General features: G+C 55.1%; 61 non-coding genes across 61 annotated transcripts; 49 read left to right on the forward strand and 12 right to left on the reverse strand.

Annotated features, from left to right (window-relative positions):
* The first annotated feature begins 42 nt into the window (after window positions 1-42).
* Trnam-cau lies at window positions 43-115 on the forward strand. The gene has a single exon. It is a non-coding gene; the product is annotated as a tRNA-Met (tRNA).
* Window positions 116-418: 303 nt separating this feature from the next.
* Window positions 419-490, forward strand: Trnae-uuc. Its single transcript has one exon. It is a non-coding gene; the product is annotated as a tRNA-Glu (tRNA).
* A 198-nt stretch (window positions 491-688) lies between these two features.
* Window positions 689-762, forward strand: Trnai-aau. The gene has a single exon. It is a non-coding gene; the product is annotated as a tRNA-Ile (tRNA).
* A 593-nt stretch (window positions 763-1,355) lies between these two features.
* On the reverse strand, window positions 1,356-1,427 carry Trnag-ucc. The gene has a single exon. It is a non-coding gene; the product is annotated as a tRNA-Gly (tRNA).
* A 347-nt stretch (window positions 1,428-1,774) lies between these two features.
* Window positions 1,775-1,845, forward strand: Trnag-gcc. Its single transcript has one exon. It is a non-coding gene; the product is annotated as a tRNA-Gly (tRNA).
* Window positions 1,846-2,226: 381 nt separating this feature from the next.
* Window positions 2,227-2,299, forward strand: Trnam-cau. Its single transcript has one exon. It is a non-coding gene; the product is annotated as a tRNA-Met (tRNA).
* Window positions 2,300-2,602: 303 nt separating this feature from the next.
* Trnae-uuc lies at window positions 2,603-2,674 on the forward strand. The gene has a single exon. It is a non-coding gene; the product is annotated as a tRNA-Glu (tRNA).
* A 198-nt stretch (window positions 2,675-2,872) lies between these two features.
* Trnai-aau lies at window positions 2,873-2,946 on the forward strand. The gene has a single exon. It is a non-coding gene; the product is annotated as a tRNA-Ile (tRNA).
* Window positions 2,947-3,539: 593 nt separating this feature from the next.
* On the reverse strand, window positions 3,540-3,611 carry Trnag-ucc. The gene has a single exon. It is a non-coding gene; the product is annotated as a tRNA-Gly (tRNA).
* Window positions 3,612-3,958: 347 nt separating this feature from the next.
* On the forward strand, window positions 3,959-4,029 carry Trnag-gcc. Its single transcript has one exon. It is a non-coding gene; the product is annotated as a tRNA-Gly (tRNA).
* Window positions 4,030-4,410: 381 nt separating this feature from the next.
* Trnam-cau lies at window positions 4,411-4,483 on the forward strand. Its single transcript has one exon. It is a non-coding gene; the product is annotated as a tRNA-Met (tRNA).
* Window positions 4,484-4,786: 303 nt separating this feature from the next.
* Window positions 4,787-4,858, forward strand: Trnae-uuc. The gene has a single exon. It is a non-coding gene; the product is annotated as a tRNA-Glu (tRNA).
* Window positions 4,859-5,056: 198 nt separating this feature from the next.
* Window positions 5,057-5,130, forward strand: Trnai-aau. Its single transcript has one exon. It is a non-coding gene; the product is annotated as a tRNA-Ile (tRNA).
* Window positions 5,131-5,723: 593 nt separating this feature from the next.
* Trnag-ucc lies at window positions 5,724-5,795 on the reverse strand. Its single transcript has one exon. It is a non-coding gene; the product is annotated as a tRNA-Gly (tRNA).
* A 347-nt stretch (window positions 5,796-6,142) lies between these two features.
* Window positions 6,143-6,213, forward strand: Trnag-gcc. The gene has a single exon. It is a non-coding gene; the product is annotated as a tRNA-Gly (tRNA).
* A 381-nt stretch (window positions 6,214-6,594) lies between these two features.
* Trnam-cau lies at window positions 6,595-6,667 on the forward strand. The gene has a single exon. It is a non-coding gene; the product is annotated as a tRNA-Met (tRNA).
* Window positions 6,668-6,970: 303 nt separating this feature from the next.
* Trnae-uuc lies at window positions 6,971-7,042 on the forward strand. Its single transcript has one exon. It is a non-coding gene; the product is annotated as a tRNA-Glu (tRNA).
* A 198-nt stretch (window positions 7,043-7,240) lies between these two features.
* On the forward strand, window positions 7,241-7,314 carry Trnai-aau. Its single transcript has one exon. It is a non-coding gene; the product is annotated as a tRNA-Ile (tRNA).
* Window positions 7,315-7,907: 593 nt separating this feature from the next.
* Window positions 7,908-7,979, reverse strand: Trnag-ucc. Its single transcript has one exon. It is a non-coding gene; the product is annotated as a tRNA-Gly (tRNA).
* Window positions 7,980-8,326: 347 nt separating this feature from the next.
* On the forward strand, window positions 8,327-8,397 carry Trnag-gcc. The gene has a single exon. It is a non-coding gene; the product is annotated as a tRNA-Gly (tRNA).
* Window positions 8,398-8,778: 381 nt separating this feature from the next.
* Trnam-cau lies at window positions 8,779-8,851 on the forward strand. The gene has a single exon. It is a non-coding gene; the product is annotated as a tRNA-Met (tRNA).
* Window positions 8,852-9,154: 303 nt separating this feature from the next.
* Window positions 9,155-9,226, forward strand: Trnae-uuc. Its single transcript has one exon. It is a non-coding gene; the product is annotated as a tRNA-Glu (tRNA).
* A 198-nt stretch (window positions 9,227-9,424) lies between these two features.
* Trnai-aau lies at window positions 9,425-9,498 on the forward strand. The gene has a single exon. It is a non-coding gene; the product is annotated as a tRNA-Ile (tRNA).
* Window positions 9,499-10,091: 593 nt separating this feature from the next.
* Trnag-ucc lies at window positions 10,092-10,163 on the reverse strand. The gene has a single exon. It is a non-coding gene; the product is annotated as a tRNA-Gly (tRNA).
* Window positions 10,164-10,510: 347 nt separating this feature from the next.
* Trnag-gcc lies at window positions 10,511-10,581 on the forward strand. The gene has a single exon. It is a non-coding gene; the product is annotated as a tRNA-Gly (tRNA).
* Window positions 10,582-10,962: 381 nt separating this feature from the next.
* On the forward strand, window positions 10,963-11,035 carry Trnam-cau. Its single transcript has one exon. It is a non-coding gene; the product is annotated as a tRNA-Met (tRNA).
* Window positions 11,036-11,338: 303 nt separating this feature from the next.
* On the forward strand, window positions 11,339-11,410 carry Trnae-uuc. The gene has a single exon. It is a non-coding gene; the product is annotated as a tRNA-Glu (tRNA).
* Window positions 11,411-11,608: 198 nt separating this feature from the next.
* On the forward strand, window positions 11,609-11,682 carry Trnai-aau. The gene has a single exon. It is a non-coding gene; the product is annotated as a tRNA-Ile (tRNA).
* Window positions 11,683-12,275: 593 nt separating this feature from the next.
* On the reverse strand, window positions 12,276-12,347 carry Trnag-ucc. The gene has a single exon. It is a non-coding gene; the product is annotated as a tRNA-Gly (tRNA).
* Window positions 12,348-12,694: 347 nt separating this feature from the next.
* Window positions 12,695-12,765, forward strand: Trnag-gcc. Its single transcript has one exon. It is a non-coding gene; the product is annotated as a tRNA-Gly (tRNA).
* A 381-nt stretch (window positions 12,766-13,146) lies between these two features.
* On the forward strand, window positions 13,147-13,219 carry Trnam-cau. Its single transcript has one exon. It is a non-coding gene; the product is annotated as a tRNA-Met (tRNA).
* Window positions 13,220-13,522: 303 nt separating this feature from the next.
* Trnae-uuc lies at window positions 13,523-13,594 on the forward strand. Its single transcript has one exon. It is a non-coding gene; the product is annotated as a tRNA-Glu (tRNA).
* A 198-nt stretch (window positions 13,595-13,792) lies between these two features.
* Window positions 13,793-13,866, forward strand: Trnai-aau. The gene has a single exon. It is a non-coding gene; the product is annotated as a tRNA-Ile (tRNA).
* A 593-nt stretch (window positions 13,867-14,459) lies between these two features.
* On the reverse strand, window positions 14,460-14,531 carry Trnag-ucc. Its single transcript has one exon. It is a non-coding gene; the product is annotated as a tRNA-Gly (tRNA).
* Window positions 14,532-14,878: 347 nt separating this feature from the next.
* Window positions 14,879-14,949, forward strand: Trnag-gcc. The gene has a single exon. It is a non-coding gene; the product is annotated as a tRNA-Gly (tRNA).
* Window positions 14,950-15,330: 381 nt separating this feature from the next.
* On the forward strand, window positions 15,331-15,403 carry Trnam-cau. The gene has a single exon. It is a non-coding gene; the product is annotated as a tRNA-Met (tRNA).
* A 303-nt stretch (window positions 15,404-15,706) lies between these two features.
* On the forward strand, window positions 15,707-15,778 carry Trnae-uuc. The gene has a single exon. It is a non-coding gene; the product is annotated as a tRNA-Glu (tRNA).
* A 198-nt stretch (window positions 15,779-15,976) lies between these two features.
* Window positions 15,977-16,050, forward strand: Trnai-aau. Its single transcript has one exon. It is a non-coding gene; the product is annotated as a tRNA-Ile (tRNA).
* A 593-nt stretch (window positions 16,051-16,643) lies between these two features.
* Window positions 16,644-16,715, reverse strand: Trnag-ucc. Its single transcript has one exon. It is a non-coding gene; the product is annotated as a tRNA-Gly (tRNA).
* Window positions 16,716-17,062: 347 nt separating this feature from the next.
* On the forward strand, window positions 17,063-17,133 carry Trnag-gcc. The gene has a single exon. It is a non-coding gene; the product is annotated as a tRNA-Gly (tRNA).
* Window positions 17,134-17,514: 381 nt separating this feature from the next.
* Window positions 17,515-17,587, forward strand: Trnam-cau. Its single transcript has one exon. It is a non-coding gene; the product is annotated as a tRNA-Met (tRNA).
* A 303-nt stretch (window positions 17,588-17,890) lies between these two features.
* Trnae-uuc lies at window positions 17,891-17,962 on the forward strand. The gene has a single exon. It is a non-coding gene; the product is annotated as a tRNA-Glu (tRNA).
* A 198-nt stretch (window positions 17,963-18,160) lies between these two features.
* Trnai-aau lies at window positions 18,161-18,234 on the forward strand. Its single transcript has one exon. It is a non-coding gene; the product is annotated as a tRNA-Ile (tRNA).
* Window positions 18,235-18,827: 593 nt separating this feature from the next.
* Window positions 18,828-18,899, reverse strand: Trnag-ucc. Its single transcript has one exon. It is a non-coding gene; the product is annotated as a tRNA-Gly (tRNA).
* A 347-nt stretch (window positions 18,900-19,246) lies between these two features.
* Window positions 19,247-19,317, forward strand: Trnag-gcc. The gene has a single exon. It is a non-coding gene; the product is annotated as a tRNA-Gly (tRNA).
* Window positions 19,318-19,698: 381 nt separating this feature from the next.
* Trnam-cau lies at window positions 19,699-19,771 on the forward strand. Its single transcript has one exon. It is a non-coding gene; the product is annotated as a tRNA-Met (tRNA).
* A 303-nt stretch (window positions 19,772-20,074) lies between these two features.
* Window positions 20,075-20,146, forward strand: Trnae-uuc. Its single transcript has one exon. It is a non-coding gene; the product is annotated as a tRNA-Glu (tRNA).
* Window positions 20,147-20,344: 198 nt separating this feature from the next.
* Window positions 20,345-20,418, forward strand: Trnai-aau. Its single transcript has one exon. It is a non-coding gene; the product is annotated as a tRNA-Ile (tRNA).
* Window positions 20,419-21,011: 593 nt separating this feature from the next.
* Window positions 21,012-21,083, reverse strand: Trnag-ucc. Its single transcript has one exon. It is a non-coding gene; the product is annotated as a tRNA-Gly (tRNA).
* A 347-nt stretch (window positions 21,084-21,430) lies between these two features.
* Trnag-gcc lies at window positions 21,431-21,501 on the forward strand. Its single transcript has one exon. It is a non-coding gene; the product is annotated as a tRNA-Gly (tRNA).
* A 381-nt stretch (window positions 21,502-21,882) lies between these two features.
* Window positions 21,883-21,955, forward strand: Trnam-cau. Its single transcript has one exon. It is a non-coding gene; the product is annotated as a tRNA-Met (tRNA).
* Window positions 21,956-22,258: 303 nt separating this feature from the next.
* Trnae-uuc lies at window positions 22,259-22,330 on the forward strand. Its single transcript has one exon. It is a non-coding gene; the product is annotated as a tRNA-Glu (tRNA).
* A 198-nt stretch (window positions 22,331-22,528) lies between these two features.
* On the forward strand, window positions 22,529-22,602 carry Trnai-aau. The gene has a single exon. It is a non-coding gene; the product is annotated as a tRNA-Ile (tRNA).
* Window positions 22,603-23,195: 593 nt separating this feature from the next.
* Window positions 23,196-23,267, reverse strand: Trnag-ucc. Its single transcript has one exon. It is a non-coding gene; the product is annotated as a tRNA-Gly (tRNA).
* Window positions 23,268-23,614: 347 nt separating this feature from the next.
* Window positions 23,615-23,685, forward strand: Trnag-gcc. Its single transcript has one exon. It is a non-coding gene; the product is annotated as a tRNA-Gly (tRNA).
* A 381-nt stretch (window positions 23,686-24,066) lies between these two features.
* On the forward strand, window positions 24,067-24,139 carry Trnam-cau. Its single transcript has one exon. It is a non-coding gene; the product is annotated as a tRNA-Met (tRNA).
* A 303-nt stretch (window positions 24,140-24,442) lies between these two features.
* On the forward strand, window positions 24,443-24,514 carry Trnae-uuc. Its single transcript has one exon. It is a non-coding gene; the product is annotated as a tRNA-Glu (tRNA).
* A 198-nt stretch (window positions 24,515-24,712) lies between these two features.
* On the forward strand, window positions 24,713-24,786 carry Trnai-aau. Its single transcript has one exon. It is a non-coding gene; the product is annotated as a tRNA-Ile (tRNA).
* Window positions 24,787-25,379: 593 nt separating this feature from the next.
* On the reverse strand, window positions 25,380-25,451 carry Trnag-ucc. The gene has a single exon. It is a non-coding gene; the product is annotated as a tRNA-Gly (tRNA).
* Window positions 25,452-25,798: 347 nt separating this feature from the next.
* On the forward strand, window positions 25,799-25,869 carry Trnag-gcc. Its single transcript has one exon. It is a non-coding gene; the product is annotated as a tRNA-Gly (tRNA).
* Window positions 25,870-26,250: 381 nt separating this feature from the next.
* Window positions 26,251-26,323, forward strand: Trnam-cau. The gene has a single exon. It is a non-coding gene; the product is annotated as a tRNA-Met (tRNA).
* The last annotated feature ends 120 nt before the right edge of the window (window positions 26,324-26,443 follow it).

The following is a 26,443-nucleotide window of genomic DNA, read 5'->3' on the forward strand; positions in this document are numbered from 1 at the left end:
GTAAGGTGTTTACCCAGTTTCCAGGACAAGCGGTGCACCCGTGCCTCGGTAGCGCAGTAGGCAGCGCGTAAGTCTCATAATCTTAAGGTCGTGAGTTCGATCCTCACCCGGGGCATTTAATTTTCTGTGACACGGTGGTGCTGTTGCTAGGGCGCCAACGTATTTCTTGTTTGTTATCCACAGCGTTTCAACGCTTCAGCGGGAAAATGTTTACTTCCTGTTATTGCTACTTACAGCTTCCCTTTTCCTCTTCTCCCAGCAGAGCATGAAGCCAAAAGCATTGCTCTGCGACGTTTGAGGTGCGCGCCTTGCCAGTCAGTATGTGCACAGATGCTCGCAAAGAGAGGGGGGCGCCGACGCGGCACTCGACACGAAATGCGACAAGCGACCGTACGAACGGTCGAACGAAACGGCCACATCCGGTGTGGTCTAGTGGCTAGGATACCTGGCTTTCACCCAGGAGGCCCGGGTTCGATTCCCGGTACCGGAACGGAATTTTTTCCACACGAATCGTGACAAGTTTGAGCTGTCCGAGCGGCCGTTTCCCGTCCTGCTCGCAATATAGCTACTGTTTCGTGACCGTCAGCAGAATATAGACTAGGGAAGCAGACACACGACGACCATAGAAATGGTGTGCGGCTTCATGCCACCTGTTTCCAGCGTAGGGCTGAGCAACTGCATCTGCCGAGGCCCGTTAGCTCAGTTGGTTAGAGCGTCGTGCTAATAACGCGAAGGTCGTGGGTTCGATCCCCCCACGGGCCACCACTCTTTTCCTACTACGAAAAGGCGGCGCCGATTTCAGCTGGCGAGTGTGGTGACCAAAAGATCATCACCCTGCGTGGAAGTTGATAGAGGATCCGAACCCGACTCGTCGGGGAGCGCTACAGCATTCACTCGGCAATGGCCATAATATCTTGAATACACTGGTTCTCAACCGATAAAGAGAAAATGAAAGAAAATGTCCGATTGCCGATGCGTAACAACTTTGGCCCTTGTCAGTACTTGGGCGGGTGAGCGCATGGGAACACAGGGCGCTATTGGCACTTTTACTTCCTATTTTTGTTTCTCCTTTCTTTTCGGAGCTACAGCCCGATTCGGTCAGGGAGACGCCACCGTGAAATGAAGGGGGCGTGCTGTGTGTCCATCGCCTCGCCTCTCCTTACCTCTCTCAGTCGTTTCTCGTGCTTGTCGTTTTGATATAGGCCGATTTGAGAGCGTCAGCTCTCGCGTCAGCCGAGCAAAGTCGAGACAAGTCGAGACACACTAAGGGCTGGTATGCAGCGAGTAAGAGGGCGAAAAAACAATAATTTAAGAGCGCGTGGCAAAAGTACTCATACGCGAAATTAAAAGCCTGCTGCGGTGGCCGGGAATCGAACCCGGATCAACTGCTTGGAACGCAACTATGCTGACCATTACACCACCACCGCACAAGCGAGCGCCGCGCGTCCGCGCTGTGTCGGCTTCCCGCCAGTCGGCAGCGGCCGAAGGTGATCGTACCTGGCAGGCGCATTTCGAGGCAGGCTAGGGGAGCACATCCAGACGCATTCGGACAGCGTATCCGCGCACATTTCGCATCCTTTGGCAAGAGTTGGGCGCCGGCAACGCAAGAGTACGCAGAGGACCGCGTTCTGGCGGCATTTTTAAGCAGAGCAGTGCAGTGCAGGATTCAGCGTCTGCAGCATCTTTTCCACAGAATGCTACGGCGCTTGACGGCAGTCCCACTTTCCCTTGAGACATCTGCTCGGCAAGCAGCGTCAAGTTACCGCTGGCCCGAGCATCGGTGGTTCAGTGGTAGAATGCTCGCCTGCCACGCGGGCGGCCCGGGTTCGATTCCCGGCCGATGCATCATTTTGCTTTTCCCGCGATAATGCTGCCGCGTGGCTTGAGCGCTTGAGATGCACGATCCACAAGAATGTGTAGCTGGATTTCCCTTGAGAAGGACCGAGAACGCAGCACTCGCGGGTCCCCACTAGGACGCTCGCATCATGTTCTACAGACTAGCGTCGGCCTGGCCTCACAAGTTGCTGGGTCCGGGTGCCTCCGAGGCACTGAACTTCAACGACAAGGAGTGCTGCCTATCGTTGCAACAGCTGCAGCAGCACCGCAATCAACTGGGCCGGCAGTGCACGTGTAGCAACAGAACACGTTATCCAGGAAGTACAGTGTCTCTACGTCTAATATTGGGTAAGGTGTTTACCCAGTTTCCAGGACAAGCGGTGCACCCGTGCCTCGGTAGCGCAGTAGGCAGCGCGTAAGTCTCATAATCTTAAGGTCGTGAGTTCGATCCTCACCCGGGGCATTTAATTTTCTGTGACACGGTGGTGCTGTTGCTAGGGCGCCAACGTATTTCTTGTTTGTTATCCACAGCGTTTCAACGCTTCAGCGGGAAAATGTTTACTTCCTGTTATTGCTACTTACAGCTTCCCTTTTCCTCTTCTCCCAGCAGAGCATGAAGCCAAAAGCATTGCTCTGCGACGTTTGAGGTGCGCGCCTTGCCAGTCAGTATGTGCACAGATGCTCGCAAAGAGAGGGGGGCGCCGACGCGGCACTCGACACGAAATGCGACAAGCGACCGTACGAACGGTCGAACGAAACGGCCACATCCGGTGTGGTTTAGTGGCTAGGATACCTGGCTTTCACCCAGGAGGCCCGGGTTCGATTCCCGGTACCGGAACGGAATTTTTTCCACACGAATCGTGACAAGTTTGAGCTGTCCGAGCGGCCGTTTCCCGTCCTGCTCGCAATATAGCTACTGTTTCGTGACCGTCAGCAGAATATAGACTAGGGAAGCAGACACACGACGACCATAGAAATGGTGTGCGGCTTCATGCCACCTGTTTCCAGCGTAGGGCTGAGCAACTGCATCTGCCGAGGCCCGTTAGCTCAGTTGGTTAGAGCGTCGTGCTAATAACGCGAAGGTCGTGGGTTCGATCCCCCCACGGGCCACCACTCTTTTCCTACTACGAAAAGGCGGCGCCGATTTCAGCTGGCGAGTGTGGTGACCAAAAGATCATCACCCTGCGTGGAAGTTGATAGAGGATCCGAACCCGACTCGTCGGGGAGCGCTACAGCATTCACTCGGCAATGGCCATAATATCTTGAATACACTGGTTCTCAACCGATAAAGAGAAAATGAAAGAAAATGTCCGATTGCCGATGCGTAACAACTTTGGCCCTTGTCAGTACTTGGGCGGGTGAGCGCATGGGAACACAGGGCGCTATTGGCACTTTTACTTCCTATTTTTGTTTCTCCTTTCTTTTCGGAGCTACAGCCCGATTCGGTCAGGGAGACGCCACCGTGAAATGAAGGGGGCGTGCTGTGTGTCCATCGCCTCGCCTCTCCTTACCTCTCTCAGTCGTTTCTCGTGCTTGTCGTTTTGATATAGGCCGATTTGAGAGCGTCAGCTCTCGCGTCAGCCGAGCAAAGTCGAGACAAGTCGAGACACACTAAGGGCTGGTATGCAGCGAGTAAGAGGGCGAAAAAACAATAATTTAAGAGCGCGTGGCAAAAGTACTCATACGCGAAATTAAAAGCCTGCTGCGGTGGCCGGGAATCGAACCCGGATCAACTGCTTGGAACGCAACTATGCTGACCATTACACCACCACCGCACAAGCGAGCGCCGCGCGTCCGCGCTGTGTCGGCTTCCCGCCAGTCGGCAGCGGCCGAAGGTGATCGTACCTGGCAGGCGCATTTCGAGGCAGGCTAGGGGAGCACATCCAGACGCATTCGGACAGCGTATCCGCGCACATTTCGCATCCTTTGGCAAGAGTTGGGCGCCGGCAACGCAAGAGTACGCAGAGGACCGCGTTCTGGCGGCATTTTTAAGCAGAGCAGTGCAGTGCAGGATTCAGCGTCTGCAGCATCTTTTCCACAGAATGCTACGGCGCTTGACGGCAGTCCCACTTTCCCTTGAGACATCTGCTCGGCAAGCAGCGTCAAGTTACCGCTGGCCCGAGCATCGGTGGTTCAGTGGTAGAATGCTCGCCTGCCACGCGGGCGGCCCGGGTTCGATTCCCGGCCGATGCATCATTTTGCTTTTCCCGCGATAATGCTGCCGCGTGGCTTGAGCGCTTGAGATGCACGATCCACAAGAATGTGTAGCTGGATTTCCCTTGAGAAGGACCGAGAACGCAGCACTCGCGGGTCCCCACTAGGACGCTCGCATCATGTTCTACAGACTAGCGTCGGCCTGGCCTCACAAGTTGCTGGGTCCGGGTGCCTCCGAGGCACTGAACTTCAACGACAAGGAGTGCTGCCTATCGTTGCAACAGCTGCAGCAGCACCGCAATCAACTGGGCCGGCAGTGCACGTGTAGCAACAGAACACGTTATCCAGGAAGTACAGTGTCTCTACGTCTAATATTGGGTAAGGTGTTTACCCAGTTTCCAGGACAAGCGGTGCACCCGTGCCTCGGTAGCGCAGTAGGCAGCGCGTAAGTCTCATAATCTTAAGGTCGTGAGTTCGATCCTCACCCGGGGCATTTAATTTTCTGTGACACGGTGGTGCTGTTGCTAGGGCGCCAACGTATTTCTTGTTTGTTATCCACAGCGTTTCAACGCTTCAGCGGGAAAATGTTTACTTCCTGTTATTGCTACTTACAGCTTCCCTTTTCCTCTTCTCCCAGCAGAGCATGAAGCCAAAAGCATTGCTCTGCGACGTTTGAGGTGCGCGCCTTGCCAGTCAGTATGTGCACAGATGCTCGCAAAGAGAGGGGGGCGCCGACGCGGCACTCGACACGAAATGCGACAAGCGACCGTACGAACGGTCGAACGAAACGGCCACATCCGGTGTGGTCTAGTGGCTAGGATACCTGGCTTTCACCCAGGAGGCCCGGGTTCGATTCCCGGTACCGGAACGGAATTTTTTCCACACGAATCGTGACAAGTTTGAGCTGTCCGAGCGGCCGTTTCCCGTCCTGCTCGCAATATAGCTACTGTTTCGTGACCGTCAGCAGAATATAGACTAGGGAAGCAGACACACGACGACCATAGAAATGGTGTGCGGCTTCATGCCACCTGTTTCCAGCGTAGGGCTGAGCAACTGCATCTGCCGAGGCCCGTTAGCTCAGTTGGTTAGAGCGTCGTGCTAATAACGCGAAGGTCGTGGGTTCGATCCCCCCACGGGCCACCACTCTTTTCCTACTACGAAAAGGCGGCGCCGATTTCAGCTGGCGAGTGTGGTGACCAAAAGATCATCACCCTGCGTGGAAGTTGATAGAGGATCCGAACCCGACTCGTCGGGGAGCGCTACAGCATTCACTCGGCAATGGCCATAATATCTTGAATACACTGGTTCTCAACCGATAAAGAGAAAATGAAAGAAAATGTCCGATTGCCGATGCGTAACAACTTTGGCCCTTGTCAGTACTTGGGCGGGTGAGCGCATGGGAACACAGGGCGCTATTGGCACTTTTACTTCCTATTTTTGTTTCTCCTTTCTTTTCGGAGCTACAGCCCGATTCGGTCAGGGAGACGCCACCGTGAAATGAAGGGGGCGTGCTGTGTGTCCATCGCCTCGCCTCTCCTTACCTCTCTCAGTCGTTTCTCGTGCTTGTCGTTTTGATATAGGCCGATTTGAGAGCGTCAGCTCTCGCGTCAGCCGAGCAAAGTCGAGACAAGTCGAGACACACTAAGGGCTGGTATGCAGCGAGTAAGAGGGCGAAAAAACAATAATTTAAGAGCGCGTGGCAAAAGAACTCATACGCGAAATTAAAAGCCTGCTGCGGTGGCCGGGAATCGAACCCGGATCAACTGCTTGGAACGCAACTATGCTGACCATTACACCACCACCGCACAAGCGAGCGCCGCGCGTCCGCGCTGTGTCGGCTTCCCGCCAGTCGGCAGCGGCCGAAGGTGATCGTACCTGGCAGGCGCATTTCGAGGCAGGCTAGGGGAGCACATCCAGACGCATTCGGACAGCGTATCCGCGCACATTTCGCATCCTTTGGCAAGAGTTGGGCGCCGGCAACGCAAGAGTACGCAGAGTACCGCGTTCTGGCGGCATTTTTAAGCAGAGCAGTGCAGTGCAGGATTCAGCGTCTGCAGCATCTTTTCCACAGAATGCTACGGCGCTTGACGGCAGTCCCACTTTCCCTTGAGACATCTGCTCGGCAAGCAGCGTCAAGTTACCGCTGGCCCGAGCATCGGTGGTTCAGTGGTAGAATGCTCGCCTGCCACGCGGGCGGCCCGGGTTCGATTCCCGGCCGATGCATCATTTTGCTTTTCCCGCGATAATGCTGCCGCGTGGCTTGAGCGCTTGAGATGCACGATCCACAAGAATGTGTAGCTGGATTTCCCTTGAGAAGGACCGAGAACGCAGCACTCGCGGGTCCCCACTAGGACGCTCGCATCATGTTCTACAGACTAGCGTCGGCCTGGCCTCACAAGTTGCTGGGTCCGGGTGCCTCCGAGGCACTGAACTTCAACGACAAGGAGTGCTGCCTATCGTTGCAACAGCTGCAGCAGCACCGCAATCAACTGGGCCGGCAGTGCACGTGTAGCAACAGAACACGTTATCCAGGAAGTACAGTGTCTCTACGTCTAATATTGGGTAAGGTGTTTACCCAGTTTCCAGGACAAGCGGTGCACCCGTGCCTCGGTAGCGCAGTAGGCAGCGCGTAAGTCTCATAATCTTAAGGTCGTGAGTTCGATCCTCACCCGGGGCATTTAATTTTCTGTGACACGGTGGTGCTGTTGCTAGGGCGCCAACGTATTTCTTGTTTGTTATCCACAGCGTTTCAACGCTTCAGCGGGAAAATGTTTACTTCCTGTTATTGCTACTTACAGCTTCCCTTTTCCTCTTCTCCCAGCAGAGCATGAAGCCAAAAGCATTGCTCTGCGACGTTTGAGGTGCGCGCCTTGCCAGTCAGTATGTGCACAGATGCTCGCAAAGAGAGGGGGGCGCCGACGCGGCACTCGACACGAAATGCGACAAGCGACCGTACGAACGGTCGAACGAAACGGCCACATCCGGTGTGGTCTAGTGGCTAGGATACCTGGCTTTCACCCAGGAGGCCCGGGTTCGATTCCCGGTACCGGAACGGAATTTTTTCCACACGAATCGTGACAAGTTTGAGCTGTCCGAGCGGCCGTTTCCCGTCCTGCTCGCAATATAGCTACTGTTTCGTGACCGTCAGCAGAATATAGACTAGGGAAGCAGACACACGACGACCATAGAAATGGTGTGCGGCTTCATGCCACCTGTTTCCAGCGTAGGGCTGAGCAACTGCATCTGCCGAGGCCCGTTAGCTCAGTTGGTTAGAGCGTCGTGCTAATAACGCGAAGGTCGTGGGTTCGATCCCCCCACGGGCCACCACTCTTTTCCTACTACGAAAAGGCGGCGCCGATTTCAGCTGGCGAGTGTGGTGACCAAAAGATCATCACCCTGCGTGGAAGTTGATAGAGGATCCGAACCCGACTCGTCGGGGAGCGCTACAGCATTCACTCGGCAATGGCCATAATATCTTGAATACACTGGTTCTCAACCGATAAAGAGAAAATGAAAGAAAATGTCCGATTGCCGATGCGTAACAACTTTGGCCCTTGTCAGTACTTGGGCGGGTGAGCGCATGGGAACACAGGGCGCTATTGGCACTTTTACTTCCTATTTTTGTTTCTCCTTTCTTTTCGGAGCTACAGCCCGATTCGGTCAGGGAGACGCCACCGTGAAATGAAGGGGGCGTGCTGTGTGTCCATCGCCTCGCCTCTCCTTACCTCTCTCAGTCGTTTCTCGTGCTTGTCGTTTTGATATAGGCCGATTTGAGAGCGTCAGCTCTCGCGTCAGCCGAGCAAAGTCGAGACAAGTCGAGACACACTAAGGGCTGGTATGCAGCGAGTAAGAGGGCGAAAAAACAATAATTTAAGAGCGCGTGGCAAAAGTACTCATACGCGAAATTAAAAGCCTGCTGCGGTGGCCGGGAATCGAACCCGGATCAACTGCTTGGAACGCAACTATGCTGACCATTACACCACCACCGCACAAGCGAGCGCCGCGCGTCCGCGCTGTGTCGGCTTCCCGCCAGTCGGCAGCGGCCGAAGGTGATCGTACCTGGCAGGCGCATTTCGAGGCAGGCTAGGGGAGCACATCCAGACGCATTCGGACAGCGTATCCGCGCACATTTCGCATCCTTTGGCAAGAGTTGGGCGCCGGCAACGCAAGAGTACGCAGAGGACCGCGTTCTGGCGGCATTTTTAAGCAGAGCAGTGCAGTGCAGGATTCAGCGTCTGCAGCATCTTTTCCACAGAATGCTACGGCGCTTGACGACAGTCCCACTTTCCCTTGAGACATCTGCTCGGCAAGCAGCGTCAAGTTACCGCTGGCCCGAGCATCGGTGGTTCAGTGGTAGAATGCTCGCCTGCCACGCGGGCGGCCCGGGTTCGATTCCCGGCCGATGCATCATTTTGCTTTTCCCGCGATAATGCTGCCGCGTGGCTTGAGCGCTTGAGATGCACGATCCACAAGAATGTGTAGCTGGATTTCCCTTGAGAAGGACCGAGAACGCAGCACTCGCGGGTCCCCACTAGGACGCTCGCATCATGTTCTACAGACTAGCGTCGGCCTGGCCTCACAAGTTGCTGGGTCCGGGTGCCTCCGAGGCACTGAACTTCAACGACAAGGAGTGCTGCCTATCGTTGCAACAGCTGCAGCAGCACCGCAATCAACTGGGCCGGCAGTGCACGTGTAGCAACAGAACACGTTATCCAGGAAGTACAGTGTCTCTACGTCTAATATTGGGTAAGGTGTTTACCCAGTTTCCAGGACAAGCGGTGCACCCGTGCCTCGGTAGCGCAGTAGGCAGCGCGTAAGTCTCATAATCTTAAGGTCGTGAGTTCGATCCTCACCCGGGGCATTTAATTTTCTGTGACACGGTGGTGCTGTTGCTAGGGCGCCAACGTATTTCTTGTTTGTTATCCACAGCGTTTCAACGCTTCAGCGGGAAAATGTTTACTTCCTGTTATTGCTACTTACAGCTTCCCTTTTCCTCTTCTCCCAGCAGAGCATGAAGCCAAAAGCATTGCTCTGCGACGTTTGAGGTGCGCGCCTTGCCAGTCAGTATGTGCACAGATGCTCGCAAAGAGAGGGGGGCGCCGACGCGGCACTCGACACGAAATGCGACAAGCGACCGTACGAACGGTCGAACGAAACGGCCACATCCGGTGTGGTCTAGTGGCTAGGATACCTGGCTTTCACCCAGGAGGCCCGGGTTCGATTCCCGGTACCGGAACGGAATTTTTTCCACACGAATCGTGACAAGTTTGAGCTGTCCGAGCGGCCGTTTCCCGTCCTGCTCGCAATATAGCTACTGTTTCGTGACCGTCAGCAGAATATAGACTAGGGAAGCAGACACACGACGACCATAGAAATGGTGTGCGGCTTCATGCCACCTGTTTCCAGCGTAGGGCTGAGCAACTGCATCTGCCGAGGCCCGTTAGCTCAGTTGGTTAGAGCGTCGTGCTAATAACGCGAAGGTCGTGGGTTCGATCCCCCCACGGGCCACCACTCTTTTCCTACTACGAAAAGGCGGCGCCGATTTCAGCTGGCGAGTGTGGTGACCAAAAGATCATCACCCTGCGTGGAAGTTGATAGAGGATCCGAACCCGACTCGTCGGGGAGCGCTACAGCATTCACTCGGCAATGGCCATAATATCTTGAATACACTGGTTCTCAACCGATAAAGAGAAAATGAAAGAAAATGTCCGATTGCCGATGCGTAACAACTTTGGCCCTTGTCAGTACTTGGGCGGGTGAGCGCATGGGAACACAGGGCGCTATTGGCACTTTTACTTCCTATTTTTGTTTCTCCTTTCTTTTCGGAGCTACAGCCCGATTCGGTCAGGGAGACGCCACCGTGAAATGAAGGGGGCGTGCTGTGTGTCCATCGCCTCGCCTCTCCTTACCTCTCTCAGTCGTTTCTCGTGCTTGTCGTTTTGATATAGGCCGATTTGAGAGCGTCAGCTCTCGCGTCAGCCGAGCAAAGTCGAGACAAGTCGAGACACACTAAGGGCTGGTATGCAGCGAGTAAGAGGGCGAAAAAACAATAATTTAAGAGCGCGTGGCAAAAGTACTCATACGCGAAATTAAAAGCCTGCTGCGGTGGCCGGGAATCGAACCCGGATCAACTGCTTGGAACGCAACTATGCTGACCATTACACCACCACCGCACAAGCGAGCGCCGCGCGTCCGCGCTGTGTCGGCTTCCCGCCAGTCGGCAGCGGCCGAAGGTGATCGTACCTGGCAGGCGCATTTCGAGGCAGGCTAGGGGAGCACATCCAGACGCATTCGGACAGCGTATCCGCGCACATTTCGCATCCTTTGGCAAGAGTTGGGCGCCGGCAACGCAAGAGTACGCAGAGGACCGCGTTCTGGCGGCATTTTTAAGCAGAGCAGTGCAGTGCAGGATTCAGCGTCTGCAGCATCTTTTCCACAGAATGCTACGGCGCTTGACGGCAGTCCCACTTTCCCTTGAGACATCTGCTCGGCAAGCAGCGTCAAGTTACCGCTGGCCCGAGCATCGGTGGTTCAGTGGTAGAATGCTCGCCTGCCACGCGGGCGGCCCGGGTTCGATTCCCGGCCGATGCATCATTTTGCTTTTCCCGCGATAATGCTGCCGCGTGGCTTGAGCGCTTGAGATGCACGATCCACAAGAATGTGTAGCTGGATTTCCCTTGAGAAGGACCGAGAACGCAGCACTCGCGGGTCCCCACTAGGACGCTCGCATCATGTTCTACAGACTAGCGTCGGCCTGGCCTCACAAGTTGCTGGGTCCGGGTGCCTCCGAGGCACTGAACTTCAACGACAAGGAGTGCTGCCTATCGTTGCAACAGCTGCAGCAGCACCGCAATCAACTGGGCCGGCAGTGCACGTGTAGCAACAGAACACGTTATCCAGGAAGTACAGTGTCTCTACGTCTAATATTGGGTAAGGTGTTTACCCAGTTTCCAGGACAAGCGGTGCACCCGTGCCTCGGTAGCGCAGTAGGCAGCGCGTAAGTCTCATAATCTTAAGGTCGTGAGTTCGATCCTCACCCGGGGCATTTAATTTTCTGTGACACGGTGGTGCTGTTGCTAGGGCGCCAACGTATTTCTTGTTTGTTATCCACAGCGTTTCAACGCTTCAGCGGGAAAATGTTTACTTCCTGTTATTGCTACTTACAGCTTCCCTTTTCCTCTTCTCCCAGCAGAGCATGAAGCCAAAAGCATTGCTCTGCGACGTTTGAGGTGCGCGCCTTGCCAGTCAGTATGTGCACAGATGCTCGCAAAGAGAGGGGGGCGCCGACGCGGCACTCGACACGAAATGCGACAAGCGACCGTACGAACGGTCGAACGAAACGGCCACATCCGGTGTGGTCTAGTGGCTAGGATACCTGGCTTTCACCCAGGAGGCCCGGGTTCGATTCCCGGTACCGGAACGGAATTTTTTCCACACGAATCGTGACAAGTTTGAGCTGTCCGAGCGGCCGTTTCCCGTCCTGCTCGCAATATAGCTACTGTTTCGTGACCGTCAGCAGAATATAGACTAGGGAAGCAGACACACGACGACCATAGAAATGGTGTGCGGCTTCATGCCACCTGTTTCCAGCGTAGGGCTGAGCAACTGCATCTGCCGAGGCCCGTTAGCTCAGTTGGTTAGAGCGTCGTGCTAATAACGCGAAGGTCGTGGGTTCGATCCCCCCACGGGCCACCACTCTTTTCCTACTACGAAAAGGCGGCGCCGATTTCAGCTGGCGAGTGTGGTGACCAAAAGATCATCACCCTGCGTGGAAGTTGATAGAGGATCCGAACCCGACTCGTCGGGGAGCGCTACAGCATTCACTCGGCAATGGCCATAATATCTTGAATACACTGGTTCTCAACCGATAAAGAGAAAATGAAAGAAAATGTCCGATTGCCGATGCGTAACAACTTTGGCCCTTGTCAGTACTTGGGCGGGTGAGCGCATGGGAACACAGGGCGCTATTGGCACTTTTACTTCCTATTTTTGTTTCTCCTTTCTTTTCGGAGCTACAGCCCGATTCGGTCAGGGAGACGCCACCGTGAAATGAAGGGGGCGTGCTGTGTGTCCATCGCCTCGCCTCTCCTTACCTCTCTCAGTCGTTTCTCGTGCTTGTCGTTTTGATATAGGCCGATTTGAGAGCGTCAGCTCTCGCGTCAGCCGAGCAAAGTCGAGACAAGTCGAGACACACTAAGGGCTGGTATGCAGCGAGTAAGAGGGCGAAAAAACAATAATTTAAGAGCGCGTGGCAAAAGAACTCATACGCGAAATTAAAAGCCTGCTGCGGTGGCCGGGAATCGAACCCGGATCAACTGCTTGGAACGCAACTATGCTGACCATTACACCACCACCGCACAAGCGAGCGCCGCGCGTCCGCGCTGTGTCGGCTTCCCGCCAGTCGGCAGCGGCCGAAGGTGATCGTACCTGGCAGGCGCATTTCGAGGCAGGCTAGGGGAGCACATCCAGACGCATTCGGACAGCGTATCCGCGCACATTTCGCATCCTTTGGCAAGAGTTGGGCGCCGGCAACGCAAGAGTACGCAGAGTACCGCGTTCTGGCGGCATTTTTAAGCAGAGCAGTGCAGTGCAGGATTCAGCGTCTGCAGCATCTTTTCCACAGAATGCTACGGCGCTTGACGGCAGTCCCACTTTCCCTTGAGACATCTGCTCGGCAAGCAGCGTCAAGTTACCGCTGGCCCGAGCATCGGTGGTTCAGTGGTAGAATGCTCGCCTGCCACGCGGGCGGCCCGGGTTCGATTCCCGGCCGATGCATCATTTTGCTTTTCCCGCGATAATGCTGCCGCGTGGCTTGAGCGCTTGAGATGCACGATCCACAAGAATGTGTAGCTGGATTTCCCTTGAGAAGGACCGAGAACGCAGCACTCGCGGGTCCCCACTAGGACGCTCGCATCATGTTCTACAGACTAGCGTCGGCCTGGCCTCACAAGTTGCTGGGTCCGGGTGCCTCCGAGGCACTGAACTTCAACGACAAGGAGTGCTGCCTATCGTTGCAACAGCTGCAGCAGCACCGCAATCAACTGGGCCGGCAGTGCACGTGTAGCAACAGAACACGTTATCCAGGAAGTACAGTGTCTCTACGTCTAATATTGGGTAAGGTGTTTACCCAGTTTCCAGGACAAGCGGTGCACCCGTGCCTCGGTAGCGCAGTAGGCAGCGCGTAAGTCTCATAATCTTAAGGTCGTGAGTTCGATCCTCACCCGGGGCATTTAATTTTCTGTGACACGGTGGTGCTGTTGCTAGGGCGCCAACGTATTTCTTGTTTGTTATCCACAGCGTTTCAACGCTTCAGCGGGAAAATGTTTACTTCCTGTTATTGCTACTTACAGCTTCCCTTTTCCTCTTCTCCCAGCAGAGCATGAAGCCAAAAGCATTGCTCTGCGACGTTTGAGGTGCGCGCCTTGCCAGTCAGTATGTGCACAGATGCTCGCAAAGAGAGGGGGGCGCCGACGCGGCACTCGACACGAAATGCGACAAGCGACCGTACGAACGGTCGAACGAAACGGCCACATCCGGTGTGGTCTAGTGGCTAGGATACCTGGCTTTCACCCAGGAGGCCCGGGTTCGATTCCCGGTACCGGAACGGAATTTTTTCCACACGAATCGTGACAAGTTTGAGCTGTCCGAGCGGCCGTTTCCCGTCCTGCTCGCAATATAGCTACTGTTTCGTGACCGTCAGCAGAATATAGACTAGGGAAGCAGACACACGACGACCATAGAAATGGTGTGCGGCTTCATGCCACCTGTTTCCAGCGTAGGGCTGAGCAACTGCATCTGCCGAGGCCCGTTAGCTCAGTTGGTTAGAGCGTCGTGCTAATAACGCGAAGGTCGTGGGTTCGATCCCCCCACGGGCCACTACTCTTTTCCTACTACGAAAAGGCGGCGCCGATTTCAGCTGGCGAGTGTGGTGACCAAAAGATCATCACCCTGCGTGGAAGTTGATAGAGGATCCGAACCCGACTCGTCGGGGAGCGCTACAGCATTCACTCGGCAATGGCCATAATATCTTGAATACACTGGTTCTCAACCGATAAAGAGAAAATGAAAGAAAATGTCCGATTGCCGATGCGTAACAACTTTGGCCCTTGTCAGTACTTGGGCGGGTGAGCGCATGGGAACACAGGGCGCTATTGGCACTTTTACTTCCTATTTTTGTTTCTCCTTTCTTTTCGGAGCTACAGCCCGATTCGGTCAGGGAGACGCCACCGTGAAATGAAGGGGGCGTGCTGTGTGTCCATCGCCTCGCCTCTCCTTACCTCTCTCAGTCGTTTCTCGTGCTTGTCGTTTTGATATAGGCCGATTTGAGAGCGTCAGCTCTCGCGTCAGCCGAGCAAAGTCGAGACAAGTCGAGACACACTAAGGGCTGGTATGCAGCGAGTAAGAGGGCGAAAAAACAATAATTTAAGAGCGCGTGGCAAAAGAACTCATACGCGAAATTAAAAGCCTGCTGCGGTGGCCGGGAATCGAACCCGGATCAACTGCTTGGAACGCAACTATGCTGACCATTACACCACCACCGCACAAGCGAGCGCCGCGCGTCCGCGCTGTGTCGGCTTCCCGCCAGTCGGCAGCGGCCGAAGGTGATCGTACCTGGCAGGCGCATTTCGAGGCAGGCTAGGGGAGCACATCCAGACGCATTCGGACAGCGTATCCGCGCACATTTCGCATCCTTTGGCAAGAGTTGGGCGCCGGCAACGCAAGAGTACGCAGAGTACCGCGTTCTGGCGGCATTTTTAAGCAGAGCAGTGCAGTGCAGGATTCAGCGTCTGCAGCATCTTTTCCACAGAATGCTACGGCGCTTGACGGCAGTCCCACTTTCCCTTGAGACATCTGCTCGGCAAGCAGCGTCAAGTTACCGCTGGCCCGAGCATCGGTGGTTCAGTGGTAGAATGCTCGCCTGCCACGCGGGCGGCCCGGGTTCGATTCCCGGCCGATGCATCATTTTGCTTTTCCCGCGATAATGCTGCCGCGTGGCTTGAGCGCTTGAGATGCACGATCCACAAGAATGTGTAGCTGGATTTCCCTTGAGAAGGACCGAGAACGCAGCACTCGCGGGTCCCCACTAGGACGCTCGCATCATGTTCTACAGACTAGCGTCGGCCTGGCCTCACAAGTTGCTGGGTCCGGGTGCCTCCGAGGCACTGAACTTCAACGACAAGGAGTGCTGCCTATCGTTGCAACAGCTGCAGCAGCACCGCAATCAACTGGGCCGGCAGTGCACGTGTAGCAACAGAACACGTTATCCAGGAAGTACAGTGTCTCTAAGTCTAATATTGGGTAAGGTGTTTACCCAGTTTCCAGGACAAGCGGTGCACCCGTGCCTCGGTAGCGCAGTAGGCAGCGCGTAAGTCTCATAATCTTAAGGTCGTGAGTTCGATCCTCACCCGGGGCATTTAATTTTCTGTGACACGGTGGTGCTGTTGCTAGGGCGCCAACGTATTTCTTGTTTGTTATCCACAGCGTTTCAACGCTTCAGCGGGAAAATGTTTACTTCCTGTTATTGCTACTTACAGCTTCCCTTTTCCTCTTCTCCCAGCAGAGCATGAAGCCAAAAGCATTGCTCTGCGACGTTTGAGGTGCGCGCCTTGCCAGTCAGTATGTGCACAGATGCTCGCAAAGAGAGGGGGGCGCCGACGCGGCACTCGACACGAAATGCGACAAGCGACCGTACGAACGGTCGAACGAAACGGCCACATCCGGTGTGGTCTAGTGGCTAGGATACCTGGCTTTCACCCAGGAGGCCCGGGTTCGATTCCCGGTACCGGAACGGAATTTTTTCCACACGAATCGTGACAAGTTTGAGCTGTCCGAGCGGCCGTTTCCCGTCCTGCTCGCAATATAGCTACTGTTTCGTGACCGTCAGCAGAATATAGACTAGGGAAGCAGACACACGACGACCATAGAAATGGTGTGCGGCTTCATGCCACCTGTTTCCAGCGTAGGGCTGAGCAACTGCATCTGCCGAGGCCCGTTAGCTCAGTTGGTTAGAGCGTCGTGCTAATAACGCGAAGGTCGTGGGTTCGATCCCCCCACGGGCCACTACTCTTTTCCTACTACGAAAAGGCGGCGCCGATTTCAGCTGGCGAGTGTGGTGACCAAAAGATCATCACCCTGCGTGGAAGTTGATAGAGGATCCGAACCCGACTCGTCGGGGAGCGCTACAGCATTCACTCGGCAATGGCCATAATATCTTGAATACACTGGTTCTCAACCGATAAAGAGAAAATGAAAGAAAATGTCCGATTGCCGATGCGTAACAACTTTGGCCCTTGTCAGTACTTGGGCGGGTGAGCGCATGGGAACACAGGGCGCTATTGGCACTTTTACTTCCTATTTTTGTTTCTCCTTTCTTTTCGGAGCTACAGCCCGATTCGGTCAGGGAGACGCCACCGTGAAATGAAGGGGGCGTGCTGTGTGTCCATCGCCTCGCCTCTCCTTACCTCTCTCAGTCGTTTCTCGTGCTTGTCGTTTTGATATAGGCCGATTTGAGAGCGTCAGCTCTCGCGTCAGCCGAGCAAAGTCGAGACAAGTCGAGACACACTAAGGGCTGGTATGCAGCGAGTAAGAGGGCGAAAAAACAATAATTTAAGAGCGCGTGGCAAAAGAACTCATACGCGAAATTAAAAGCCTGCTGCGGTGGCCGGGAATCGAACCCGGATCAACTGCTTGGAACGCAACTATGCTGACCATTACACCACCACCGCACAAGCGAGCGCCGCGCGTCCGCGCTGTGTCGGCTTCCCGCCAGTCGGCAGCGGCCGAAGGTGATCGTACCTGGCAGGCGCATTTCGAGGCAGGCTAGGGGAGCACATCCAGACGCATTCGGACAGCGTATCCGCGCACATTTCGCATCCTTTGGCAAGAGTTGGGCGCCGGCAACGCAAGAGTACGCAGAGTACCGCGTTCTGGCGGCATTTTTAAGCAGAGCAGTGCAGTGCAGGATTCAGCGTCTGCAGCATCTTTTCCACAGAATGCTACGGCGCTTGACGGCAGTCCCACTTTCCCTTGAGACATCTGCTCGGCAAGCAGCGTCAAGTTACCGCTGGCCCGAGCATCGGTGGTTCAGTGGTAGAATGCTCGCCTGCCACGCGGGCGGCCCGGGTTCGATTCCCGGCCGATGCATCATTTTGCTTTTCCCGCGATAATGCTGCCGCGTGGCTTGAGCGCTTGAGATGCACGATCCACAAGAATGTGTAGCTGGATTTCCCTTGAGAAGGACCGAGAACGCAGCACTCGCGGGTCCCCACTAGGACGCTCGCATCATGTTCTACAGACTAGCGTCGGCCTGGCCTCACAAGTTGCTGGGTCCGGGTGCCTCCGAGGCACTGAACTTCAACGACAAGGAGTGCTGCCTATCGTTGCAACAGCTGCAGCAGCACCGCAATCAACTGGGCCGGCAGTGCACGTGTAGCAACAGAACACGTTATCCAGGAAGTACAGTGTCTCTACGTCTAATATTGGGTAAGGTGTTTACCCAGTTTCCAGGACAAGCGGTGCACCCGTGCCTCGGTAGCGCAGTAGGCAGCGCGTAAGTCTCATAATCTTAAGGTCGTGAGTTCGATCCTCACCCGGGGCATTTAATTTTCTGTGACATGGTGGTGCTGTTGCTAGGGCGCCAACGTATTTCTTGTTTGTTATCCACAGCGTTTCAACGCTTCAGCGGGAAAATGTTTACTTCCTGTTATTGCTACTTACAGCTTCCCTTTTCCTCTTCTCCCAGCAGAGCATGAAGCCAAAAGCATTGCTCTGCGACGTTTGAGGTGCGCGCCTTGCCAGTCAGTATGTGCACAGATGCTCGCAAAGAGAGGGGGGCGCCGACGCGGCACTCGACACGAAATGCGACAAGCGACCGTACGAACGGTCGAACGAAACGGCCACATCCGGTGTGGTCTAGTGGCTAGGATACCTGGCTTTCACCCAGGAGGCCCGGGTTCGATTCCCGGTACCGGAACGGAATTTTTTCCACACGAATCGTGACAAGTTTGAGCTGTCCGAGCGGCCGTTTCCCGTCCTGCTCGCAATATAGCTACTGTTTCGTGACCGTCAGCAGAATATAGACTAGGGAAGCAGACACACGACGACCATAGAAATGGTGTGCGGCTTCATGCCACCTGTTTCCAGCGTAGGGCTGAGCAACTGCATCTGCCGAGGCCCGTTAGCTCAGTTGGTTAGAGCGTCGTGCTAATAACGCGAAGGTCGTGGGTTCGATCCCCCCACGGGCCACTACTCTTTTCCTACTACGAAAAGGCGGCGCCGATTTCAGCTGGCGAGTGTGGTGACCAAAAGATCATCACCCTGCGTGGAAGTTGATAGAGGATCCGAACCCGACTCGTCGGGGAGCGCTACAGCATTCACTCGGCAATGGCCATAATATCTTGAATACACTGGTTCTCAACCGATAAAGAGAAAATGAAAGAAAATGTCCGATTGCCGATGCGTAACAACTTTGGCCCTTGTCAGTACTTGGGCGGGTGAGCGCATGGGAACACAGGGCGCTATTGGCACTTTTACTTCCTATTTTTGTTTCTCCTTTCTTTTCGGAGCTACAGCCCGATTCGGTCAGGGAGACGCCACCGTGAAATGAAGGGGGCGTGCTGTGTGTCCATCGCCTCGCCTCTCCTTACCTCTCTCAGTCGTTTCTCGTGCTTGTCGTTTTGATATAGGCCGATTTGAGAGCGTCAGCTCTCGCGTCAGCCGAGCAAAGTCGAGACAAGTCGAGACACACTAAGGGCTGGTATGCAGCGAGTAAGAGGGCGAAAAAACAATAATTTAAGAGCGCGTGGCAAAAGTACTCATACGCGAAATTAAAAGCCTGCTGCGGTGGCCGGGAATCGAACCCGGATCAACTGCTTGGAACGCAACTATGCTGACCATTACACCACCACCGCACAAGCGAGCGCCGCGCGTCCGCGCTGTGTCGGCTTCCCGCCAGTCGGCAGCGGCCGAAGGTGATCGTACCTGGCAGGCGCATTTCGAGGCAGGCTAGGGGAGCACATCCAGACGCATTCGGACAGCGTATCCGCGCACATTTCGCATCCTTTGGCAAGAGTTGGGCGCCGGCAACGCAAGAGTACGCAGAGGACCGCGTTCTGGCGGCATTTTTAAGCAGAGCAGTGCAGTGCAGGATTCAGCGTCTGCAGCATCTTTTCCACAGAATGCTACGGCGCTTGACGGCAGTCCCACTTTCCCTTGAGACATCTGCTCGGCAAGCAGCGTCAAGTTACCGCTGGCCCGAGCATCGGTGGTTCAGTGGTAGAATGCTCGCCTGCCACGCGGGCGGCCCGGGTTCGATTCCCGGCCGATGCATCATTTTGCTTTTCCCGCGATAATGCTGCCGCGTGGCTTGAGCGCTTGAGATGCACGATCCACAAGAATGTGTAGCTGGATTTCCCTTGAGAAGGACCGAGAACGCAGCACTCGCGGGTCCCCACTAGGACGCTCGCATCATGTTCTACAGACTAGCGTCGGCCTGGCCTCACAAGTTGCTGGGTCCGGGTGCCTCCGAGGCACTGAACTTCAACGACAAGGAGTGCTGCCTATCGTTGCAACAGCTGCAGCAGCACCGCAATCAACTGGGCCGGCAGTGCACGTGTAGCAACAGAACACGTTATCCAGGAAGTACAGTGTCTCTACGTCTAATATTGGGTAAGGTGTTTACCCAGTTTCCAGGACAAGCGGTGCACCCGTGCCTCGGTAGCGCAGTAGGCAGCGCGTAAGTCTCATAATCTTAAGGTCGTGAGTTCGATCCTCACCCGGGGCATTTAATTTTCTGTGACATGGTGGTGCTGTTGCTAGGGCGCCAACGTATTTCTTGTTTGTTATCCACAGCGTTTCAACGCTTCAGCGGGAAAATGTTTACTTCCTGTTATTGCTACTTACAGCTTCCCTTTTCCTCTTCTCCCAGCAGAGCATGAAGCCAAAAGCATTGCTCTGCGACGTTTGAGGTGCGCGCCTTGCCAGTCAGTATGTGCACAGATGCTCGCAAAGAGAGGGGGGCGCCGACGCGGCACTCGACACGAAATGCGACAAGCGACCGTACGAACGGTCGAACGAAACGGCCACATCCGGTGTGGTCTAGTGGCTAGGATACCTGGCTTTCACCCAGGAGGCCCGGGTTCGATTCCCGGTACCGGAACGGAATTTTTTCCACACGAATCGTGACAAGTTTGAGCTGTCCGAGCGGCCGTTTCCCGTCCTGCTCGCAATATAGCTACTGTTTCGTGACCGTCAGCAGAATATAGACTAGGGAAGCAGACACACGACGACCATAGAAATGGTGTGCGGCTTCATGCCACCTGTTTCCAGCGTAGGGCTGAGCAACTGCATCTGCCGAGGCCCGTTAGCTCAGTTGGTTAGAGCGTCGTGCTAATAACGCGAAGGTCGTGGGTTCGATCCCCCCACGGGCCACTACTCTTTTCCTACTACGAAAAGGCGGCGCCGATTTCAGCTGGCGAGTGTGGTGACCAAAAGATCATCACCCTGCGTGGAAGTTGATAGAGGATCCGAACCCGACTCGTCGGGGAGCGCTACAGCATTCACTCGGCAATGGCCATAATATCTTGAATACACTGGTTCTCAACCGATAAAGAGAAAATGAAAGAAAATGTCCGATTGCCGATGCGTAACAACTTTGGCCCTTGTCAGTACTTGGGCGGGTGAGCGCATGGGAACACAGGGCGCTATTGGCACTTTTACTTCCTATTTTTGTTTCTCCTTTCTTTTCGGAGCTACAGCCCGATTCGGTCAGGGAGACGCCACCGTGAAATGAAGGGGGCGTGCTGTGTGTCCATCGCCTCGCCTCTCCTTACCTCTCTCAGTCGTTTCTCGTGCTTGTCGTTTTGATATAGGCCGATTTGAGAGCGTCAGCTCTCGCGTCAGCCGAGCAAAGTCGAGACAAGTCGAGACACACTAAGGGCTGGTATGCAGCGAGTAAGAGGGCGAAAAAACAATAATTTAAGAGCGCGTGGCAAAAGTACTCATACGCGAAATTAAAAGCCTGCTGCGGTGGCCGGGAATCGAACCCGGATCAACTGCTTGGAACGCAACTATGCTGACCATTACACCACCACCGCACAAGCGAGCGCCGCGCGTCCGCGCTGTGTCGGCTTCCCGCCAGTCGGCAGCGGCCGAAGGTGATCGTACCTGGCAGGCGCATTTCGAGGCAGGCTAGGGGAGCACATCCAGACGCATTCGGACAGCGTATCCGCGCACATTTCGCATCCTTTGGCAAGAGTTGGGCGCCGGCAACGCAAGAGTACGCAGAGGACCGCGTTCTGGCGGCATTTTTAAGCAGAGCAGTGCAGTGCAGGATTCAGCGTCTGCAGCATCTTTTCCACAGAATGCTACGGCGCTTGACGGCAGTCCCACTTTCCCTTGAGACATCTGCTCGGCAAGCAGCGTCAAGTTACCGCTGGCCCGAGCATCGGTGGTTCAGTGGTAGAATGCTCGCCTGCCACGCGGGCGGCCCGGGTTCGATTCCCGGCCGATGCATCATTTTGCTTTTCCCGCGATAATGCTGCCGCGTGGCTTGAGCGCTTGAGATGCACGATCCACAAGAATGTGTAGCTGGATTTCCCTTGAGAAGGACCGAGAACGCAGCACTCGCGGGTCCCCACTAGGACGCTCGCATCATGTTCTACAGACTAGCGTCGGCCTGGCCTCACAAGTTGCTGGGTCCGGGTGCCTCCGAGGCACTGAACTTCAACGACAAGGAGTGCTGCCTATCGTTGCAACAGCTGCAGCAGCACCGCAATCAACTGGGCCGGCAGTGCACGTGTAGCAACAGAACACGTTATCCAGGAAGTACAGTGTCTCTACGTCTAATATTGGGTAAGGTGTTTACCCAGTTTCCAGGACAAGCGGTGCACCCGTGCCTCGGTAGCGCAGTAGGCAGCGCGTAAGTCTCATAATCTTAAGGTCGTGAGTTCGATCCTCACCCGGGGCATTTAATTTTCTGTGACACGGTGGTGCTGTTGCTAGGGCGCCAACGTATTTCTTGTTTGTTATCCACAGCGTTTCAACGCTTCAGCGGGAAAATGTTTACTTCCTGTTATTGCTACTTACAGCTTCCCTTTTCCTCTTCTCCCAGCAGAGCATGAAGCCAAAAGCATTGCTCTGCGACGTTTGAGGTGCGCGCCTTGCCAGTCAGTATGTGCACAGATGCTCGCAAAGAGAGGGGGGCGCCGACGCGGCACTCGACACGAAATGCGACAAGCGACCGTACGAACGGTCGAACGAAACGGCCACATCCGGTGTGGTCTAGTGGCTAGGATACCTGGCTTTCACCCAGGAGGCCCGGGTTCGATTCCCGGTACCGGAACGGAATTTTTTCCACACGAATCGTGACAAGTTTGAGCTGTCCGAGCGGCCGTTTCCCGTCCTGCTCGCAATATAGCTACTGTTTCGTGACCGTCAGCAGAATATAGACTAGGGAAGCAGACACACGACGACCATAGAAATGGTGTGCGGCTTCATGCCACCTGTTTCCAGCGTAGGGCTGAGCAACTGCATCTGCCGAGGCCCGTTAGCTCAGTTGGTTAGAGCGTCGTGCTAATAACGCGAAGGTCGTGGGTTCGATCCCCCCACGGGCCACCACTCTTTTCCTACTACGAAAAGGCGGCGCCGATTTCAGCTGGCGAGTGTGGTGACCAAAAGATCATCACCCTGCGTGGAAGTTGATAGAGGATCCGAACCCGACTCGTCGGGGAGCGCTACAGCATTCACTCGGCAATGGCCATAATATCTTGAATACACTGGTTCTCAACCGATAAAGAGAAAATGAAAGAAAATGTCCGATTGCCGATGCGTAACAACTTTGGCCCTTGTCAGTACTTGGGCGGGTGAGCGCATGGGAACACAGGGCGCTATTGGCACTTTTACTTCCTATTTTTGTTTCTCCTTTCTTTTCGGAGCTACAGCCCGATTCGGTCAGGGAGACGCCACCGTGAAATGAAGGGGGCGTGCTGTGTGTCCATCGCCTCGCCTCTCCTTACCTCTCTCAGTCGTTTCTCGTGCTTGTCGTTTTGATATAGGCCGATTTGAGAGCGTCAGCTCTCGCGTCAGCCGAGCAAAGTCGAGACAAGTCGAGACACACTAAGGGCTGGTATGCAGCGAGTAAGAGGGCGAAAAAACAATAATTTAAGAGCGCGTGGCAAAAGAACTCATACGCGAAATTAAAAGCCTGCTGCGGTGGCCGGGAATCGAACCCGGATCAACTGCTTGGAACGCAACTATGCTGACCATTACACCACCACCGCACAAGCGAGCGCCGCGCGTCCGCGCTGTGTCGGCTTCCCGCCAGTCGGCAGCGGCCGAAGGTGATCGTACCTGGCAGGCGCATTTCGAGGCAGGCTAGGGGAGCACATCCAGACGCATTCGGACAGCGTATCCGCGCACATTTCGCATCCTTTGGCAAGAGTTGGGCGCCGGCAACGCAAGAGTACGCAGAGTACCGCGTTCTGGCGGCATTTTTAAGCAGAGCAGTGCAGTGCAGGATTCAGCGTCTGCAGCATCTTTTCCACAGAATGCTACGGCGCTTGACGGCAGTCCCACTTTCCCTTGAGACATCTGCTCGGCAAGCAGCGTCAAGTTACCGCTGGCCCGAGCATCGGTGGTTCAGTGGTAGAATGCTCGCCTGCCACGCGGGCGGCCCGGGTTCGATTCCCGGCCGATGCATCATTTTGCTTTTCCCGCGATAATGCTGCCGCGTGGCTTGAGCGCTTGAGATGCACGATCCACAAGAATGTGTAGCTGGATTTCCCTTGAGAAGGACCGAGAACGCAGCACTCGCGGGTCCCCACTAGGACGCTCGCATCATGTTCTACAGACTAGCGTCGGCCTGGCCTCACAAGTTGCTGGGTCCGGGTGCCTCCGAGGCACTGAACTTCAACGACAAGGAGTGCTGCCTATCGTTGCAACAGCTGCAGCAGCACCGCAATCAACTGGGCCGGCAGTGCACGTGTAGCAACAGAACACGTTATCCAGGAAGTACAGTGTCTCTACGTCTAATATTGGGTAAGGTGTTTACCCAGTTTCCAGGACAAGCGGTGCACCCGTGCCTCGGTAGCGCAGTAGGCAGCGCGTAAGTCTCATAATCTTAAGGTCGTGAGTTCGATCCTCACCCGGGGCATTTAATTTTCTGTGACACGGTGGTGCTGTTGCTAGGGCGCCAACGTATTTCTTGTTTGTTATCCACAGCGTTTCAACGCTTCAGCGGGAAAATGTTTACTTCCTGTTATTGCTACTTACAGCTTCCCTTTTCCTCTTCTCCCAGCAGAGCATGAAGCCAAAAGCATTGCTCTGCGACGTTTGAGGTGCGCGCCTTGCCAGTCAGTATGTGCACAGATGCTCGCAAAGAGAGGGGGGCGCCGACGCGGCACTCGACACGAAATGCGACAAGCGACCGTACGAACGGTCGAACGAAACGGCCACATCCGGTGTGGTCTAGTGGCTAGGATACCTGGCTTTCACCCAGGAGGCCCGGGTTCGATTCCCGGTACCGGAACGGAATTTTTTCCACACGAATCGTGACAAGTTTGAGCTGTCCGAGCGGCCGTTTCCCGTCCTGCTCGCAATATAGCTACTGTTTCGTGACCGTCAGCAGAATATAGACTAGGGAAGCAGACACACGACGACCATAGAAATGGTGTGCGGCTTCATGCCACCTGTTTCCAGCGTAGGGCTGAGCAACTGCATCTGCCGAGGCCCGTTAGCTCAGTTGGTTAGAGCGTCGTGCTAATAACGCGAAGGTCGTGGGTTCGATCCCCCCACGGGCCACTACTCTTTTCCTACTACGAAAAGGCGGCGCCGATTTCAGCTGGCGAGTGTGGTGACCAAAAGATCATCACCCTGCGTGGAAGTTGATAGAGGATCCGAACCCGACTCGTCGGGGAGCGCTACAGCATTCACTCGGCAATGGCCATAATATCTTGAATACACTGGTTCTCAACCGATAAAGAGAAAATGAAAGAAAATGTCCGATTGCCGATGCGTAACAACTTTGGCCCTTGTCAGTACTTGGGCGGGTGAGCGCATGGGAACACAGGGCGCTATTGGCACTTTTACTTCCTATTTTTGTTTCTCCTTTCTTTTCGGAGCTACAGCCCGATTCGGTCAGGGAGACGCCACCGTGAAATGAAGGGGGCGTGCTGTGTGTCCATCGCCTCGCCTCTCCTTACCTCTCTCAGTCGTTTCTCGTGCTTGTCGTTTTGATATAGGCCGATTTGAGAGCGTCAGCTCTCGCGTCAGCCGAGCAAAGTCGAGACAAGTCGAGACACACTAAGGGCTGGTATGCAGCGAGTAAGAGGGCGAAAAAACAATAATTTAAGAGCGCGTGGCAAAAGAACTCATACGCGAAATTAAAAGCCTGCTGCGGTGGCCGGGAATCGAACCCGGATCAACTGCTTGGAACGCAACTATGCTGACCATTACACCACCACCGCACAAGCGAGCGCCGCGCGTCCGCGCTGTGTCGGCTTCCCGCCAGTCGGCAGCGGCCGAAGGTGATCGTACCTGGCAGGCGCATTTCGAGGCAGGCTAGGGGAGCACATCCAGACGCATTCGGACAGCGTATCCGCGCACATTTCGCATCCTTTGGCAAGAGTTGGGCGCCGGCAACGCAAGAGTACGCAGAGTACCGCGTTCTGGCGGCATTTTTAAGCAGAGCAGTGCAGTGCAGGATTCAGCGTCTGCAGCATCTTTTCCACAGAATGCTACGGCGCTTGACGGCAGTCCCACTTTCCCTTGAGACATCTGCTCGGCAAGCAGCGTCAAGTTACCGCTGGCCCGAGCATCGGTGGTTCAGTGGTAGAATGCTCGCCTGCCACGCGGGCGGCCCGGGTTCGATTCCCGGCCGATGCATCATTTTGCTTTTCCCGCGATAATGCTGCCGCGTGGCTTGAGCGCTTGAGATGCACGATCCACAAGAATGTGTAGCTGGATTTCCCTTGAGAAGGACCGAGAACGCAGCACTCGCGGGTCCCCACTAGGACGCTCGCATCATGTTCTACAGACTAGCGTCGGCCTGGCCTCACAAGTTGCTGGGTCCGGGTGCCTCCGAGGCACTGAACTTCAACGACAAGGAGTGCTGCCTATCGTTGCAACAGCTGCAGCAGCACCGCAATCAACTGGGCCGGCAGTGCACGTGTAGCAACAGAACACGTTATCCAGGAAGTACAGTGTCTCTAAGTCTAATATTGGGTAAGGTGTTTACCCAGTTTCCAGGACAAGCGGTGCACCCGTGCCTCGGTAGCGCAGTAGGCAGCGCGTAAGTCTCATAATCTTAAGGTCGTGAGTTCGATCCTCACCCGGGGCATTTAATTTTCTGTGACACGGTGGTGCTGTTGCTAGGGCGCCAACGTATTTCTTGTTTGTTATCCACAGCGTTTCAACGCTTCAGCGGGAAAATGTTTACTTCCTGTTATTGCTACTTACA

This window comes from Schistocerca piceifrons, unplaced genomic scaffold, assembly GCF_021461385.2.
Source record: "Schistocerca piceifrons isolate TAMUIC-IGC-003096 unplaced genomic scaffold, iqSchPice1.1 HiC_scaffold_383, whole genome shotgun sequence".
Lineage (NCBI taxonomy): Eukaryota > Metazoa > Arthropoda > Insecta > Orthoptera > Acrididae > Schistocerca > Schistocerca piceifrons.